Below are 19238 nucleotides of genomic sequence, written 5' to 3'. Positions count from 1 at the left end.
CAAGCGTAAGACCCAAGTGGTTCGATGCGGAATGCGAAGAGGTCATCCAACGGAGGACCAAAGCAAGGGACAAGACCTTACAAAGACCGACAAGGTCAACAGAAGAAGTCTAGCATATAGCGAGAGTAGAAGCAAAGAAGGTGCTCCGGAGGAAGAAAAGACAGCGAGAGAAAGAGCAGCTTGAAGCCATCGAGGAGCTGTATAATAAGGAGGAGGTTCGCGCCGTGTTCCAGGGAACAAGGGAAATCAAGAATGGGTTTGAGTCCAGAACCTCATACTGCAAGGACAAGAAGGGTCTTTTGGTTGGAGAGGAGGAGAAGATCTTGTCACGATGGGCGGAGCACTTCGAAGAGCTCCTAAACACCGAGAGGAGGCAGAAGCAAGGGTGCCTGATCAGGTGGCAGCTAACCACCCACCTTTTGACAATGAGCACGAGCCGGTCCCCGAAGTGACAAGGAATGAGGCGAAGGAGGCGACTGACCTCATGAGCAACAACAGAGCACCGGGAGAAGACGGCCTACTAGCAGAGTTGTTCAAGTATGGAGGAGAAGAGCTTGTAGATAACATGCACGCCTTGATCCGTTCTATATGGGAAAGTGAGGAGATGCCATGGGACTGGAGCTCGGCCCTCATCTGTCCCATCTACAGGAAGGGTGACAACACAGTGTGTAGCAACTACCGAGGAATCTCTCTTCTTAGTGTGGCCTACAAGATCTTTTCGAAGGTGCTGGCTAGGAGACTCGAGCCTTTTGCAGAGAGACTGCCAGTGTTTCGGCGCAACAGATAAACAACAGACCACATACTAACCCTGCGGCTCATCCTTGAAAAAGCGTTATGAGTACGTCAATATTCACCAGCTCTACGTTGACTACAAGGATGCTTAGGACAGTGTGGACAGGTCAAGGCTGCGGCAGGTTTTGGAAGAGATGCAGGTGCCGACGAAGATCACAAACCTTGTTCTGATGACTGTGAGAAGTACCAGAGACAAAGTGAAGATCCAGGGCCAGCTCTCCAGGAAGTTCGAAGTGCAGAGAGGGTTGAGGCAATGTGACGCATTGTCAACCACTCTGTTTAACCTATGCCTGGAGCATGTTACGCGTCGAATACCTCTGAACCCAGGGGGTACCACTTGCAACAGAACACTCCAGTACCTGGCCTTCGCGGATGATGTACTACTCGGGAGAAGTGCCAACTACCTGACGGAAGCTCTGGAGCACACGAGCGAGGGATCACAACATCTGGGCTTACAGATCAACAAGGACAAAACCAAGTACATGGTGAACACCCGAGACAAAACAAGATTTCACGGCGTGAAAGGACTGGAATTTGCAGGAAACACCTACGAGAGAGCGACGCAGATTAAGTACCTGGGAGCCCACATGACTGAGGATAACAAGGTTAGTGAGGAGATAAAGCCTAGGGTGGCAGCTGGGAAAAGGTGTTACATCGCCTTCCAAAAGTTACTGAAGACTGCAACGCTGTCCAGAAGATTAAAACTCACCGTGTACCAGGTCATAATCTGTCCAGTTGTACTGTATGCGTGTGACACGTGGACACTAAATGAGCGCGACAATAACTTTCTACGGGCGTGGGAGAGAAATATCTTGAGGAAGATTTTCGGCGCAGTTTACGATCAAGGAGAGTGGTGCATCAGGACCAATGAAGAAGTCTATGCCCTGTTATGGTGGCCTCGATATAGTCGCAGAGGCCTAAAAGAGTAGACTTCTGTATCTCGGACACATAGCAAGAATGGACCAGGACCGGCCAGTGAAGATGATCCTTGACGAACATCCTGGCGGCCAACGAAGACAGGATTGAGGGGGGGGGGGGGGGCAAGGACATGATGGCTAGACAACGTCTCGAGAGATTTCGAGTTGATAGTGATCCAGGGCTGGAGAAGGAGAACTCTGGCCCGAAAGGAATGGGCGAAAGCTATTGAAGAACGTTATTAGATTTTATTTTCTTATGCAGTTGTTCATATCCCTTTCCATATTCGACATCCTCATGCTGCGAGGGTCAGAATTTATGCCTTTTACCTTTCTTCCTCAATTGATATTACAATGATCGTGTTTATTCTTTAAAATAACGACGCCGCCACTACAACCACTACAGCACTACCAGGTTGTGCATCATTATATTAATTTTCGAAACCTTTCAAATACACAAGTGTTATCTTTCATTGACCGACCGCGAAAATACTGTCTGTTCAGGCAGACCCCCCTGAAGAACAGATTAGTTCTTACCAAGATTACAGTTTGCACTGATATCTATTCAATACGGGAGTAATCCTATACTGCTGACATAATAAGAATGAAGTGCCTGTCCGTATTCGTTATTGTCGCGACTTTGAGAGCGTTGATAATTTACACGATACGGAGGGAATATCCATCATTCTTGAAAGATTTTTCTGTCAGTTATTCTGTTTACATTAAATAAACACAAACACTCCTGATCCGTTTGTCATGAAACTTGTCAGTATTACATTTTTACTTCGTTTTATCTCGATCCGGTAGTAACGCGAAAGCCGTAGAGTCCACGTAGCAGTGCCTGTTTTCTGGATGGGACGAATGGAGCTGTCTATCGCCTGCAGAACTTCGGGAATAGTTCCTTCATCTTTTTAAAAATCAAAATTACAGGGGCTTAATTCCGGAGAGCATGGGGGATGATAGAGGATTTCACAGCCACGAAGAGCGCATCAGCCATCGGTTGCGTGGCATGCGCCCGAGCATTGTCCTGCAAAATAATGGGATGCGTCTACAGAAAGTGTCATCGCTTCTTACGCAACGCTGATCGCCGGCGGTGATCCAAAAATGACAGCAATACTGTGCATACCCAACCGAGCCATGTCGGCCACACGATGTTGTCCGTCACTGAAGGCTTTGACACCACCGTGTACGGTTTTGTAAAGGCAACGCCCAATCCACACACGCCTCACGAAGACTTTCGTCATACTGTGGCGCTGTTCGGCCACGGGCATATTCAATTTCAAACCAACTATGCTGTTCCTGTTTCGATGACATCGTGTACACCGTTTAACAACGCTACTCTTCACGGCACAATGCATGCGCGGAACGATGGACGAACGATTCCATATAGGCTATAGGGTCTAATCCTCTAATGTGAGGTAGGTTTAGTACCACCCTAACGAGCGTGTAAGCGTGATACACGGTTTCGTTTCCTAGTGTACATGACCAAGTTTTTGTTGTTGTTGTTGTTGTTGTTGTTGACCACTGCGGGTACACGAGAGTCCCAGGACGAAAACATTGCCCTTATACTCACCTGTTTCCGGGAAATACCCGATGAGTCGGAGAATCTCCATTGTACTGCACTGGCGGCGAGATAAAACGATCTGATATGGTGGCAGTATTTTGCCCCCATATCGGAGAAGAAACCCTCTCATCACTAATAATTAAGATAATCTGATTTTATTGTTGACCTAGCTGATGTACCCGTGCTTCACTACGGAATTCTACAATTTATACAGAATTGTAGGTTAGATAGTGTACACGTTGTGAGCAAGACTGTATTAAATTGCATAGCTCCTAACGTTACCCTGAAAACGCGACGGAGAAGTCACCAAACGTATTTTCTCATATGAAAACCGCGTTGGGGAATTTTCATTGTAATGGTAGGCCCGCTTGTCTACCATCAGTCAAAATCAGGTTGGGAATTGCATTATGATGGCAGACACTCACTCTCCACCTGCCTTTTTACATCCTCACGAAGACTCTCCTTGTGGTTTTCCCAACTGAAATGAACATAGGTCATAACAATGACGTCAGTAGGAATGGCGAGTAAAAGCAATGATTTCACATGAAATACTCGATCAAATGGAAAACAATACATATTCTCACTTTTAACGAACAGTACTACGCTGCCGATCTAATAGTCCAAAGTTCCAGATCTGGAATGACCAGGCTGCAAACAGGTGTGATCCGTGAACATTCTTAGTCTTTTTTTCGGAGGGAGAAGGGTCGAATAGTGGAGAGTCCCAGGACAAAAACTATGCCCATTTACTAATCTGTTTCCTAGGAGTATCCGATGAGTCGGAAAATCTTAGTTCACTACACTGGCGGCGGAAAAATCTGACTTGGAGGCAATTTTTTCCTCCAAGCCACAGGAAAAAAACCCTTCTTCACTGCTAATTTTGAATAAAATGAATGCAGAATTTAATAAAAGTGAAGAGGAAGAAGCTCCTTTTAAGTAACGGCTCTTTTCAGGGTTGAATTCTGAGTTATTTTAGTGAATTGTGGTGCTATAATTTTCAGTATGCCTAAATTATAATTCTAGACCAGGTCATACTATTACTACCAAGTGAGCCTCTGCCTTAAGAGTGCACACTGCTCATTCAAAACAGCGCGTCAGAGTAGGGATCGAATAGCTGGAATACTGTGATGAACCAGTGAGTTACGTACCAGCAGTAGGCCTACAGTATCAGAAAATGTATGAACCAGAGGAAATGCTAAAGAAGAAAGTGTTCTAACTCCCCAGCTATGTCCCGCTAATATTCAGTCAGGCTGTTATACTCGGTACGCAGCAGTGATCCCATCTATCGAAGTTGAGTGGCAGCATAAGAGACAAAAATCATCACCACAAACAATGGTCAATGTAATGTTATTGTTGATCAATGTTATACGCTTTTAATATTGTAGGCCTTCACATTTAGCTTTCTTCCAACTCTGAAATAACACTCTTATCATAGTCGGTACGATAAAATTGAATAAAACATAAATGGTCGGAAATTGTATTCTCTATAACTTTTGTTATGTAGTAGCCTACTTTTCGATAGGACCAATAACATAGGTATTTAAAAATTCAATTTTAGGCGCCTTCCCATAAACTACAATTTCATACATACATACATACATACATACATACATACATACATACATTATCATTATAGACTGTTATGGCTTTCAGCGTTCAGTCTGCAAGCCTCTGTGAATTTACTAAACGTCGCCAGAATCCTCGATTTGCAACTAGTGTTGTGGCCTCATTTAGTTCTATACCTCTTATCTTTAAATCGTTAGAAACAGAGTCTAACCATCGTCGTCTTGGTCTCCCTCTACTTCTCTTACCCTCCATAGCAGAGTCCATTATTCTCCTAGGTAACCTATCCTCCTCACATGACCCCACCACTGAAGCCGGTTTATGCGTACAGCTTCATCCATCGAGTTCATTCCTGAATTAGCCTTTATCTCCTCATTCCGATTACCCGCCTGCCATTGTTCCCCCTGTTTGTACCAGCAATCATTCTTGCTACTTTCATCTCTGTTACTTCTAACTTATGAATAAGATATCCTGAGTCCGCCCAACTTTCGGTCCCGTAAAACAAAGTTGGTTTGAAAACAGACCGATGTAAAGATAGTTTCGTCTGGGAGCTCACTTCCTTCTTACAGAATACTGCTGATCGCAACTGCGAGCTCACTGCATTAGCTTTGCGACACCTTGATTCATACAGGGAGAATAAAACTGTTTATAACTTAGACTGTAGTTTCTTATTCCCCGACTACAGACACCGACTTTCATTAAATTCTGTTAACCCATTTTCTCGTAGCTCAGCGATATGGACTTGACAACAAAAATACAAACTCATGAATATCTGTGTTATCAAAGCCGGTACGGTATTATGACATAAATGACCGGAAATTTATTTCTATATAACTTTATCGATAGGACCACTAATAATATAAATATTTGAGAATTCAATTTTAGGCCTTCCCCTAAACTACCATTTCACTCAGCGTGAGTGATTTATAGCCTAGATTGTAGTGGCTCATCCCCTGACTTCACATACAGATTTTCATTAAATTCTTTTCAGCCGTTTTCTCGTGATGCGTTTTCATACATACATACATACATACATACATACATACATACATACATACATACATACAGGCAGACAGACAGACAGACAGACAGACGTTACGAAAAAGTAAAAAGTGCATTTCCTTGTTACTACGGTCAGGACCGATAAAGAAATACCATTCTTTTTCAAATTCTGAGCAATGTACAGACAAAACTAGATATATATATAGATTTAGTGAATGAAAGTGAGGAGGGGGCTAGCTTCTTAACAAACGGGCCCTTTCAAGGTTGATTTTGATGTTTATTAATGAATAATATGTCTTAAAGTTTTAAATAGGCCGAAAAATGGAAAGGTAACCAGGGCCATGGTGTTTGAAATGAGTATTCGGCTTCTTGGTCCTTACGACCTTTTTTAAGAGTAGGATGCCTGGGTCGGTAGACTGACTAAATAGGATTCTAGATTTGGTCATCTTCGCTATTTACCTGAGATCTAATAAGCGGAATAAGAAGTTAGGTTCGTAATCCTTTTCTTCTAGATTTCAGTAAAGGGCTCTAACGGTAATTTGGGAAGAGGAGTTTTAAGAGTTGCTACTGAATCCTCATATATTATGTTTCTGTATACCCTTACCCATTCAACTTCTACCAACAACTCAACAGAAGCCAACATGTTCTAGCATTACTCAAAAATAATGAACGCAATTTACACTGTTTCCGATGTTCAATCAATTATATTAAGGCAACAAAATCAATTTCCACGTGCGTGAAGCCGCGAGCACGAGCCCTGCCCATATTATTATTATCTCGGGCAATATGCACAATCGTAAGTCTTCGGGGTGACGTAAAGTCTACCACTTGACGACTTCAGTTATGATGAGAGGCTATTGCTAGAGCCCTGCACGGATGCGGATATCCGCGAAGTTAGTGTCTTGGCGGATGCAAACTGTATGGCAGTGCGGATAATTTTGCCGATAATTTCTAAATAATGATGTTTATTGATTTTCACTCAGGTAAACTCTTACTTTTGCTTGGAATGGGACAATTGTGATATATAGAACCTTGAGACCATAAAGTCGTAAATCTGACCCAAGCCTAACTGGCTTCCGCCCGTAATTAGTGGAAGGAAGAAACAGAGATCAATACGTCAGTAGTTGTCGCAATAGAAAATCCCTCATAAGCCTGTGACTGTATGGATTCTGGTGCCAGGTGTCAGGCCAATCGTATGATGTTAACAGATGTATCCGTTTCAATATCTTGGGTGTAATATACTGTAGTTAAATATTTATAATATCCTCGGGTATTCATTTGCGGATGCGGATAACCGCTTGCGGATGAGGATAACCATTCGCGGATGCGAATGCGGTGCGGATATTATTTTGTATATCCGCGCAAGGCTCAAGCTATCTCACTCGAAATAAAGTTACGAAGTATTGTATTGTATTATCCTGGAAGAAAAGTGCGTTTACAGCGGTCTGAAATAAAGGACTACTAGATCAATACAATGTTCATTACGGGTGAGGTTAGTAAATCGGTTATTAGAATACAGGCGCATTAACCTTATCTACTGTACATTACTTTAACGACTACGGTACTTAAAAAGATCTGTCAGCAGTATCTCCACGTGCATATTTTTTGAATCGGAAGGTGCCAATTGTACTTGTCTGATGGATTAATTACCCATTGTCCGGAATAGTGAAATGTTAACGTAATGATGGGAAACACCCCGTGGCCTCTTTTTTTAGGATGAAAGTAGTGTTAATTTGCTCTCCAGCAGTAAAGAGGAGTACGCTGTTATAAATAAGTTGCAAGTGGCCGCGCTAGCTCGCTCAGTGCCAGCGCAAGATCGATGCCGGGAGGTTAAATGTCACATTGTGAGAGAGGTTTCAGGGAGGCCTCTGCTAGGTTGGAACGTGAGCAGACAGCGCAAAGCCTACACAAGTTGGCCATAAGCAGAGCCCACGCAATGCCGTCATCTTGACATAGCTCGCCAGGCTGACCTCATCCGCAGAGAAATAAGATTAAAAAAAAAAAGGTCACGCCTTCACTCTCCTACAAACAGCACATATTCTTTCCCTGACACAGAGAACCATATATGGAAAACTCAACACGTCTTCCGTTTTAAAGAAACATAAACACCACTTGGACGATACTCAGTGCATAATTACCACAAGCGTAGTTGAAAGAGGGAGGTCGTAGGATTGGCCTCAAAAGCCTAGAACATTTTAAGAATTTACTCATTTGCTGGGAGATATGTTTCCAATTTTTACTGCACAAATTACTTTCTTAACAGTCCTAAGCCTACAAGACATGTTTTCTTCTCTTTGTCCCCGCAACATCTTGTGGATTAGGCCCTGTTTCACGGTCAAATGCCCTTCCTGACGGCAACCCTAAGTGGAGGGATGTAATTGCTATTGCGTATTTCTGTAGTGGTTGGTAGTATGGTATACTATGTTGTGTAGATATGAAGAAGAGGGTATTGGGACAAACACAAACAAAAACAACCAGTCCCCGAACCAGAAGAATTAATCACACGCGATTAAAATCCCCGACCCGGCCGGGAATCAAACCCGGGACCCTCTGAACCGAAAACCTCAACGCTGACCATTCAGCCAAGGAGTCGGACATAACACAACTTAAGATATTTAAAATAAATGTGTTTTGTTGAGTGCAAACCGCAGAACTGTTTTATTCTCACTACCCTCACAAAACTGCATTCTAGAAAAAGAAAATCAGCTAGCAGCCATACAAATGTTGCCAATGTGTGTATCCAACTATTGGTCCGTTTCATTACCGGCTCGGGCAGGAATTGAGCTATTATACGGCGAAAGTGCGAATTCTACGATTCCGGTGACAATATAGATTACAGTACATACTTAACAACGTCTGCCTCTGTGGTGTATTGGTTAGTGTGATTAGGTGCCACCCCCGGAGGCCCAGGTTCGATTCCAGGCCCTGCCACGAAATTTGAAAAGTGGTACGAGGGCTGGAAAGGGGTCCACTCAGCCTCGGAAGGTCAACTAAGTAGAGGTGGGTTCGATTCCCCACCTCAGCCATCCTGGAAGTGGTTTTCCGTGGTTTCGCACTTCTCCACCAGGCAAATGCCGGGATGGTACCTAACTTAAGGCCACAGCCACTTCCTTTCCTCCTCCTTGTCTATCCCTTCTAATCCCCCCGCAAAGCCCCTGTTCTGCATAGCAGGTGAGGGCGCCAGGGCGAGGTACTGGTCATCCTCCCTAGTTGTATCCCCGACCCGGAGTTTGAAGCTCCAGGACACTGCCCTTGAGGCGGTAGAGGTGGGATCCCTCGCTGAGTCCGAGGGAAAAACCGACTCTGGAGGGTACACAGATGATGAAGAAGAAGAAGAAGAAGAAGAAGACATACTTGAAAACAACAAAAACTTATACTTGCAGAGGAAGATGTACTGGTAATGAATATTGAATTTTCACGACCGCATTGTAATCGAAACAGACTTTCAACGTATTAGGTCGTGTTACGTACATGTAGTACGTGTTAAAGAACTGTTAAGTACAGAACATAAATGGCCAGCCGGACACCAGTGGGATCCGAACCCACAACCTCCCGATTTCGCGTCGGTTGCTCTACCAATTGAGCTATGGTGGCCTAGGCAATCTTTGTTCTGTTTGAAAGGATCTGAGCTACAGGTCTGGCACTGCTGCTAGCACGCTGTAGAGTGCGTTTAAGTAGCCCTTTGTGGGGCATGTCAATGAATATAGAATAGTGAATTTTCACGACGGTTAGCGTGATTAGCTGCCACCCCCGGAGGTCCGGGTTCGATTCCCGGCTCTGCCACGAAAATTTGAAAAGTGGTACGAGGGCTGGAACGGGGTCCACTCAGCCTCGGGAGGTCAACTGAGTAGAGGTGGGTTCGATTCCCACCTCAGCCATCCTCGAAGTGGTTTTCCGTGGTTTCCCACTTCTCCTCCAGGCGAATGCCGGGATGGTACCTAACTTAAGGCCACGGCCGCTTCCTTCCCTCTTCCTTGTCTATCCCTTCCACTCTTCCCATCCCTCCACAAGGCCCCTGTTCAGCATAGCAGGTGAGGTCGCCTGGGCGAGGTACTGGTCATTCTTCCCAGTTGTATCCCCGACCAAGAGTCTGAAGCTCCAGGACACTGCCCTTGAGGCGGTAGAGGTGGGATCCCTCGCTGAGTCCGAGGGAAAAGCCGACCTGGAGGGTAAACAGATGATGATGATGATGATGATGATGATGATGATGATGATGATGATGATGATGAATTTTCACGACATCATCTATCATCATCATCAAACAGAACATTTCACTTGATAAATCATTCCTATCCCTAACACCTCTTCCTATAAATGAATATTTTCCCTAATTTGTCCTCTTGAATTCCAGGTTTATCTTCATACTGTGATTTATTTCCTCCCTTTAAAAGCTCCACTCAAGCTCATTCGTCTACTGATGTCATTTCACGCCATCACTCCACTAACAGCTCGTAAACCGGGCGAGTTGGCCGTGCCCGTAGAGGCGCGCGGCTGTGAGCTTGCATCCGGGAGGAGATAGTAGGGTCGAATCCCACTATCGGCAGCCCTGAAGATGGTTTTCCGTGGTTTCCCATTTTCACACCAGGCAAATGCTGGGGCTGTACCTTAATTAAGGCCACGGCCGCTTCCTTCCAACTCATAGGTCTTTCCTATCCCATCGTCGCCATAAGACCAATCTGTGTCGGTGCGACGTAAAGCCCCTAAAAAAAAAAAAAAAAAAGCTTGTAACATACCGCTTAGGCGAGCACTCTCAAGTCTTCCCAGTCCGACGTTTGCAAAGTTGTTCATGATCATGGTATCAACAGTTACGTAAAACTGTAAGCTAGGCCTACAATACTGCAGTATACTAGTTAACGCCAACACCACGCATCACGCCCACAATGTGCACCACTTCTGAAGACTTGAAAACTACCTTGGCAAGATCGGAAATTTTAACCATAATTGGTTAAATCCCCTGGCACGGGGACTGGATGTATATGCCGTCATCATCATCATCATCATCATCATCATCATTTCATCCTCATCACTACGCGCGGGTCGCATACGGCCGTCAGATCAAAAGACCTGCACCAGGCCTCCCCGGAGGCCACACGCCATTTCAACGGTGAAAGTAACATCAGTAAGAATTATACTCTCAATAAACATGGAAAAGTCCTTAACGAGTAAAAATGAACAAGTTCTTAGTTTAATGTGACTACTCATAGCGTGATCATGGCTACGGTATCTCGTTGCGTACCGCGGCGATCTTCATGAGTAGCCGGTGATAATGCCCAAAATGGTCCAGTACAATGGAGTCATAAAAAAGCATACACACAAATATTTCGAGCATCTTTCGTCCATACCCTCGTGTTTTCTGTTTTTTCTTAAAGACTATGCAACAGAACGGAAACTATGATTAAACATTTCACTAAAACCATCATAACTTCTCAACTCTCCTTATTACATGCAAGCCTAATACATGTCACTATCAGTTCTATATTGACTTGACCATAAATATAATATCTTAAAATGAATTACTAATAAAAATTGCACCCATTCATTACAAAGGTTTTTTTAGAATTTGTTTTACGTCGCACCGACACAGATTGGTCTTATGGCGACGATGGGATAGGAAAGGCCTAGCAGTGGGAAGGAAGTGGCCGTGGTCTTAATTAAGGTACAGCCCCAGCATTTGCCTAGTGTGAAAATGGGAAAGCACGAAAACCATATTCAGGGCCACCTACAGTGGGGTTCGAACCCACGATCTCCCGGACGCAAGCTCACAGCTGCGCGCCCCTGACCCGCATGGTCAACTCGCCCGGTATTATTAAAGGTCTTCAGCTTGAAGATTATTAAGAAACAAGATATAGACCTACATATAAAAGAGTGGCACGAACATATCAAGATAAAAGATTGCACAGATTCTATAAAAACTCAATATTTTAAAAAGTATATCGTTCTTCAGCCTTGTTGTCATGTGATGAAAAACTAGTTTGAACAAAGTGGGTACATATTCACACGAAAAATAGATTAACTGGAAGAGTTGCTTGGAAAAATGTAGGCCTGTATTCATTAAATCGTCAAATGTTTCCTGTTGTTTTCAATTCCGGAAAAGAGTCCAAATATTAAGACTTCATTATTTCTTTGTGTTAACCAAGAATACAATTTTTCTTCTAGCCCCGTACATGTATGGTTCAAGGGCGGGTAGATGAAGGCCTCTCCTTAGTCAGAGAATCTTATAAGGTTTTCGGTGATCGAAGGCGAAGCTTACAAATCTAATAAGCCGAGTATTGTAGATTGCGAGACACGTGGAAGAGACCCTAAATGGTGAATTGACTAGATCCGCCCACTAGTCTAGTCCAGCTATCGTACCGGCAAAGAGAAAAGTAACAGAAGTGAATGGTGACGTCGGATAATAATAACCTACACTCAGAGGTCGCACGGCTCGACCATATGTAGAACGAGTAAAGGGGAAACATTTCATTAACTGTTTAGCGTAATAAGATCCTCAAACCAGCATCTGTTTCACGTTGATATATCCATGTGTTTCATATCGGCGGACTGAGTGGCTCAGACGGCCTCCTGAGCTCAATTTACCGTGTTCGATCGCGGTTCAGTCCTCAAAAGATATCAAAAATAATTCATGTGGGACAAAATTCCGGCACTTCGACGTTTCCATAAACTGTAATAGTAGTTAATGGAACGAAAAACCCAACATCATTATTCTTTTACATTCAGGAGCTAACGAATTACTAGACCTTTCCGCAAATTGCTAGATTCACCGACAGATTCATGGAAATATATATGCACCACTTATCTCACTACCGTAGGTAAGCAAAGCTCCACATTGTCACGAAATGAAGAGAAGAATAACTTTCCCTTCCACTCGAAAGACAACTGTCTGCTCAATCATAGCCCGCCTATGGTTCCTCAATATGATGTTCCAAGATTGCAGTACCGTTTCAACGTTACTACGGTAATTGAATTATTAACTGAATTATTTTAGTACAGTCGAGGAATTGGATGTAATAATAATCCCTCAATAATTTTAGTAGACGCTGACCCGTTGTACGGGGTTCGATTCCCAAAACTTAGAACGTACAGACGAGGGCTTAAAACAATGACACTACCCTCAATATTTCTGAGGTGTCATCTGGAAAGCTACGCGTCGAATTTTACGTTTCATTCTTTTCCGTACTATGAATAGCGACTTTTTTTTAAAGTGACTGTCTCCAAGCGAACCATAAGGATATTTTGGAGAGTAAAGCATTTTTCAATCTTTCAAAATTCCATCTCTCTCTCTCTCTCTCTCTCTCTCTCTCGGAAAGTCCTACCTTTCACGCACTATGTTGCTAATTGATAGATGAAAAGTACTGAAACGATTAATGGCGAAGAAATCTAAAATAACAAACTTTACGTCAAGTTCTTAGTCGACTTTGTGTAAGCAGAGATGGTTATAGCAGGTAATTGTAAAGCTAATCACAGTTAAAACATTTCAAAATATCAAAGCGAAGAAACAACTGATATAACAAGAGATGCCATTGCTACCGATTACTTTAAAATATAACTACAAATACCGATACAAGACCGATATGGCAGGTAATCGATTATCAAATCGATGGTCTAAAAGAAAAGAAGGATTAAAATGTTTACTTGTGTAGGTCTGATTAAAGATTCCTGCCGAAATTTCGTGGCCATTCATGGGAGTCTGAGCTTTCAAATGACCATTTATCGATTAGGATAGTGCTATGCATTCAGGCGCTATGTACACTGACTGACAGAGCAAATGCAACACCAAGAAGGAGTGGCTCAAAAGGGATGAAAGTTGGGGAAAAAACAGAGACGGCACGGACGAATAATTGATGTTTATTTCAAACCGATATGCAGGTTACACAATGCGCACGGCATCGACTCAGTAGGATGTAGGACCAACGCGAGCGGCGATGCACGCAGAAACACGTCGAGGTACAGAGTCAATAAGAGTGCGGATGGTGTCCTGAGGGATGGTTCTCCATTCTCTGTCAACCATTTGCCACAGTTGGTCGTCCGTACGAGGCTGGGGCAGAGTTTGCAAACGGCGTCCAATGAGATCCCACACGTGTTCGATTGGTGAGAGATCCGGAGAGTACGCTGGCCACGGAAGCATCTGTACACCTCGTAGAGCCTGTTGAGATGCGAGCAGTGTGTGGGCGGGCATTATCCTGCTGAAACAGAGCATTGGGCAGCCCCTGAAGGTACGGGAGTGCCACCGGCCGCAGCACATGCTGCACGTAGCGGTGAACATTTAACGTGCCTTGAATACGCACTAGAGGTGACGTGGAATCATACGCAGTAGCGCCACAAACCATGATGCCGCGTTGTCCAGCGGTAGGGCGCTCCACAGTTACTGCCGGATTTGACCTTTCTCCATGCCGACGCCACACACGTCTGCGGTGACTATCACTGACCGAACAGAAGCGTGACTCATCGGAGAACACGACGTTCCGCCATTCCCTCATCCAAGTCGCTCTAGCCCGGCACCATGCCAGGCGTGCACGTCTATGCTGTTGAGTCAATGGTAGTCTTCTGAGCAGACGCCGGGAGTGCAGGCCTCCTTCAACCAATCGACGGGAAATTGTTCTGGTCGATATTGGACAGCCAGGGTGTCTTGCACATGCTGAAGAATGGCGGTTGACGTGGCGTGCGGGGCTGCCACCGCTTGGCGGCGGATACGCCGATCCTCGCGTGCTGACGTCACTCGGGCTGCGCCTGGACCCCTCGCACGTGCCACATGTCCCTGCGCCAACCATCTTCGCCACAGGCGCTGCACCGTGGACACATCCCTATGGGTATCGGCTGCGATTTGACGACGCGGCCAACCTGCCCTTCTCAGCCCGATCACCATACCCCTCGTAAAGTCGTCTGTCTGCTGGAAATGCCTCCGTTGACGGCGGCCTGGCATTCTTAGCTATACACGTGTCCTGTGGCACACGACAACACGTTCTACAATGACTGTCGGCTGATAAATCACGGTACGAAGTGGGCCATTCGCCAACGCCGTGTCCCATTTATCGTTCGCTACGTGCGCAGCACAGCGGCGCATTTCACATAATGAGCATACCTCAGTGACGTCAGTCTACCCTGCAATTGGCATAAAGTTCTGACCACTCCTTCTTGGTGTTGCATTTGCTCTGTCAGTCAGTGTATTTAAGCGTTAATTAAGAAATCGCGATAGTTCAACAGACATTAAAATTTTTAAAAAGGTGACCAAAGACTGTTTTCTTTCTTAGTTCATTGTCTAATCCATTGCGTTTCCTACAACCATAAAACTGATGTTTCGATATAATTAATTTACGTGAAGCTGCGTGGGCAATGTATTGATCATTTCCGTTAGTACAGCTAATGATAAAAGGAATCTAGTTCTATGATACTCTTTATTCGACGATAGGCGAACGACAAAACCAAGCTGAAACACTGCATCACGTGAGATCTCGAAAGTTAAGTAATACTGGGTCTGGTCCTCACTACAGGGTGCCTTATCAGTGGCTCCTGCACTAGATCTGGGCGCTATCATTTCGGTCACGAGTGGTGTTTGGATAAGACACTCTGATTTTCTTTTTTTCCTTTTCTTTTGCATTCAACGACACGCGAGGGATTCCACTCCTAATTCAAGGATAAAATCTAAATGGAGTCGAGCAGACTTACAGTGATACCATAATATCATCTAATGAAGTCTAAACTAGAGGAAACAAAGATAAAAATGGAAAGAAAATATCTTGCAATTAAAGGGACGGGAGAACAGAACTCTATTACAGATTCTTTGCTAGTTGCTTTACGTCGCACCGACACAGATAGGTCTTATGGCAACGATGGGAAAGGGAAGGGCTAGGAGTGGGAAGGAAGGGGCCGTGGCCTTAATTATGGTACAGCCCCAGCATTTGCCTGGTGTGAAAATGGGAAACCACGGAAAACCATCTTCAGGGCTGCCGACAGTGGGGTTCGAACCTACTATCTCCCGAATACTGGATACTGGCCGCACTTAAACGACTGCAGCTATCGAGCTCGGTATATTACAGATTCTATCCCGCTATCGTTTCTAATATGATAATCTGGCATGGATACTTGAGACCAAATTACAGTAGTTCAATACTCCAGATATAAATTAACACTGTTATTAAGGCACACAGAAATAATAGGAAACGTGATTTCTTAGATCTAAATCCAAACAAGAGTAGGCCTACTGATCTACGAAGTCATTAAAGGGATGATAAACACACATTACAATATTTCTAGGTATGTTAACTGTTAAAAGTTTTGATTTCAATTGATGGTAGAGGATAGCGTGTTGTATGTGGTGCGCGAGATACGTGAATGTTGAGGATAGCACAAAATCCGAATCCCCAAGCCAACAGAATTAAGCGTTTAACATTAAAATATCATGATCCGGCCGAGAATCAAACCCGGGGCCCCGAAGATTGGAAGCCAAGACGCTGATCACGCAGCCATGGAGTCGGACCGTTACAAGATGAAAGTTGCCCATGTCCGTATGCTGCAGCTACTAATCAAAGAGTAATAAGCCATGCTTGTTCATATTATAGATTTATAGTTCACTGCCTTAGTTTAACGGTTAGCGCTATTAGCTGTCATCTTTCAAGGCCCGGGATCGATTCTCAGTACTGTCACAGATTTAAGGTAGGTTGGAAAACTGGTATGTGGTTATAGTGATACATGAAGCTCACCTCCCCGAGAGGGTGCTCCTGAAAAGAGGTGCACTGTTGAGATGAGCTGAGTTTACTTTACTTACTCGTATTTTAGGAAACGAAGACTAAAAGACTGTATGATAAATCTCGCTTTGATCTTACTGTCGAGTTAAATATATCAACAAGGAGGTCATAGTTCGCTTTGTGCAGATTAACCACGCATTTTGTTGGGAATCTTGACCTGCGCTGCTGAACGTCTGTACAACAACCTTAAATGAAACTTTGGCTGCAGTGGGTACTGGGCTGACTGAGTAGTTCAGTAGCAGTTGTTGCCGGTCTTAAGTCTGGATGACGGGCGAGGATTCGTCCCCTGCTGAAGGGCCGTAAAATTAAGTTAAACTTTATGAAACCGGTGGATCAGGGACAAATAGTATACGTAACAGAGATCCAGAATGTTGGCGATAAGTGGGCTACTGGCCAAAGAACCACAAGATGCAACTGTTATACACTGAAGAAGAAAGTTCGTACTGCCACATGGAATGTAATGGCTGGACTAGAGCTGGATCCCAGACTGTTGAAGGATCAGTACAGGAACTGGTTCTAAAGTAAACAACATTGTTATTCCCATTTTTAACAGGCTGAGGACTACTTATATGTTACTATATGATGAACCCGAGTGACATAGGTCCATAGTCAGTCATGATTTGATTGATAAAATAATATATGGTACATTTATTGAAATACAGAAGTGTAGTTGAAAATATTTCATCTGTGTAATGTCGAAATATGAGCGAGGAAGGACGACAGACTGGAGCCTGACGGATTAGCTCGACACAACAACATTTAGCTACTTCACAGCAGGGGATCTCATTAGTTGGCGAACAGGGAAAAATACAAGCCCACAAATAAGTCTTGGTCAGAAAGAGAAAGGGATAGGTGACACAAAGGAAGCTCGCAACATGAGTAATGCTCTGGGATATTTTTGGCGAACGGAGATTCCCGTGACGTCATGGAAAACTACAGCGGTTGCGAGGACATTCGCTAGCCTAGGTTCGGGCAGGTGGAGATTTAAATCACGTGACCGCTTGCCGGCCAATCGCTAAAATTTGATGGAAGACTGAGGGATACCATCTTAAGAGATGATGGATGAGATATTCTCGTAACTTCAAAAGTAATCAGTAATAAATTATTGTGAGTACACGGATCGATGTAATGAATTTATTAGATGTCACGCATGGAAAAATATCAATAATCATTGGCAAATTAAATAAATTGAAGGCTGGATTTCTTGGAAACCAGACAGCTTGAATCTCATTGGCTGGACGAAGACCACGTTGTAAGGGACGCTTCCAAAGGCGCGAAATGTGAGGAGCTAAATCCACCCGTATCTCCTAAATCTGTGATCACCAGGAGTTCATATTTAATCCAGCAAATATGCTAGCGGAGTGGATTAATTTGATATAAATTTTAACGTCAAATTCGGAGTGCAAGTACCGATATTAAAAATCCACCCCCTCCCTCAGGGGTATGACGTCAATGAATCCGCGAGGGAAAGCTTCATCCATATATACGGGACAAGGGATCCTCGCCACCACACTTGAAATGAATCTCTGGAGCTGAACCGTCGGTCGCAGCTAACTTCAAATTCTACGGGCGTACAGTAACTCAACATTTAATGGCGCGAGCATCCGCCAGTGTTTATAAAATGTGATCGCGCTCAAGCAACATGAACTGGAAATAGTTAACGTAGGACAGTGTTTGTCAGTTATAAATATCAGTGAAGTAAATTAATTGCACTGTAAGAGAGTAATATACACTGACTGACAGAGCAAATGCAACACCAAGAAGGAGTGGTTCGAAAGGGATGAAAGTTGGGGAAAAAACAGAGACGGCACGGACGAATAATTGATGTTTATTTCAAACCGATATGCAGGTTACGCAATGCGCACGGCATCGACTCAGTAGGATGTAGGACCAACGCGAGCGGCGATGCACGCAGAAACACGTCGAGGTACAGAGTCAATAAGAGTGCGGATGGTGTCCTGGGGGATGGTTCTCCATTCTCTGTCAACCATTTGCCACAGTTGGTCGTCCGTACGAGGCTGGGGCAGAGTTTGCAAACGGCGTCCAATGAGATCCCACACGTGTTCGATTGGTGAGAGATCCGGAGAGTACGCTGGCTACGGAAGCATCTGTACACCTCGTAGAGCCTGTTGGGAGATGCGAGCAGTGTGTGGGCGGGCATTATCCTGCTGAAACAGAGCATTGGGCAGCCCCTGAAGGTACGGGAGTCCACCGGCCGCAGCACATGCTGCACGTAGTGGTGGGCATTTAACGTGCCTTGAATACGCACTAGAGGTGACGTGGAATCATACGCGATAGCGCCCCAAACCATGATGCCGCGTTGTCTAGCGGTAGGGCGCTCCACAGTTACTGCCGGATTTGACCTTTCTCCACGCCGACGCCACACTCGTCTGCGGTGACTATCACTGACAGAACAGAAGCGTGACTCATCGGAGAACACGACGTTCCGCCATTCCCTCATCCAAGTCGCTCTAGCCCGGCACCATGCTAGGCGTGCACGTCTATGCTGTTGAGTCAATGGTAGTCTTCTGAGCGGACGCCGGGAGTGCAGGCCTCCTTCAACCAATCGACGGGAAATCGTTCTGGTCGATATTGGAACAGCCAGGGTGTCTTGCACATGCTGAAGAATGGCGGTTGACGTGGCGTGCGGGGCTGCCACCGCTT

The 19238-nt window shown here is 44.6% G+C and overlaps 1 protein-coding gene and 1 non-coding gene across 13 annotated transcripts in view; both read right to left on the bottom strand.

The window, feature by feature from the left end:
* The window catches only part of mbl (muscleblind), an 822695-nt gene that overhangs the window by 768355 nt on the left and 35102 nt on the right, over positions 1-19238 (bottom strand). The gene's annotated exons all lie outside the window — the stretch shown is intronic.
* Positions 9350-9426, bottom strand: TRNAS-CGA (transfer RNA serine (anticodon CGA)). The gene has a single exon. It is a non-coding gene; the product is annotated as a tRNA-Ser (tRNA).

The sequence above is a fragment of the Anabrus simplex genome, chromosome 7 (genome assembly GCF_040414725.1).
Source record: "Anabrus simplex isolate iqAnaSimp1 chromosome 7, ASM4041472v1, whole genome shotgun sequence".
Lineage (NCBI taxonomy): Eukaryota > Metazoa > Arthropoda > Insecta > Orthoptera > Tettigoniidae > Anabrus > Anabrus simplex.
This window is presented reverse-complemented; position numbering and strand designations above follow the sequence as displayed.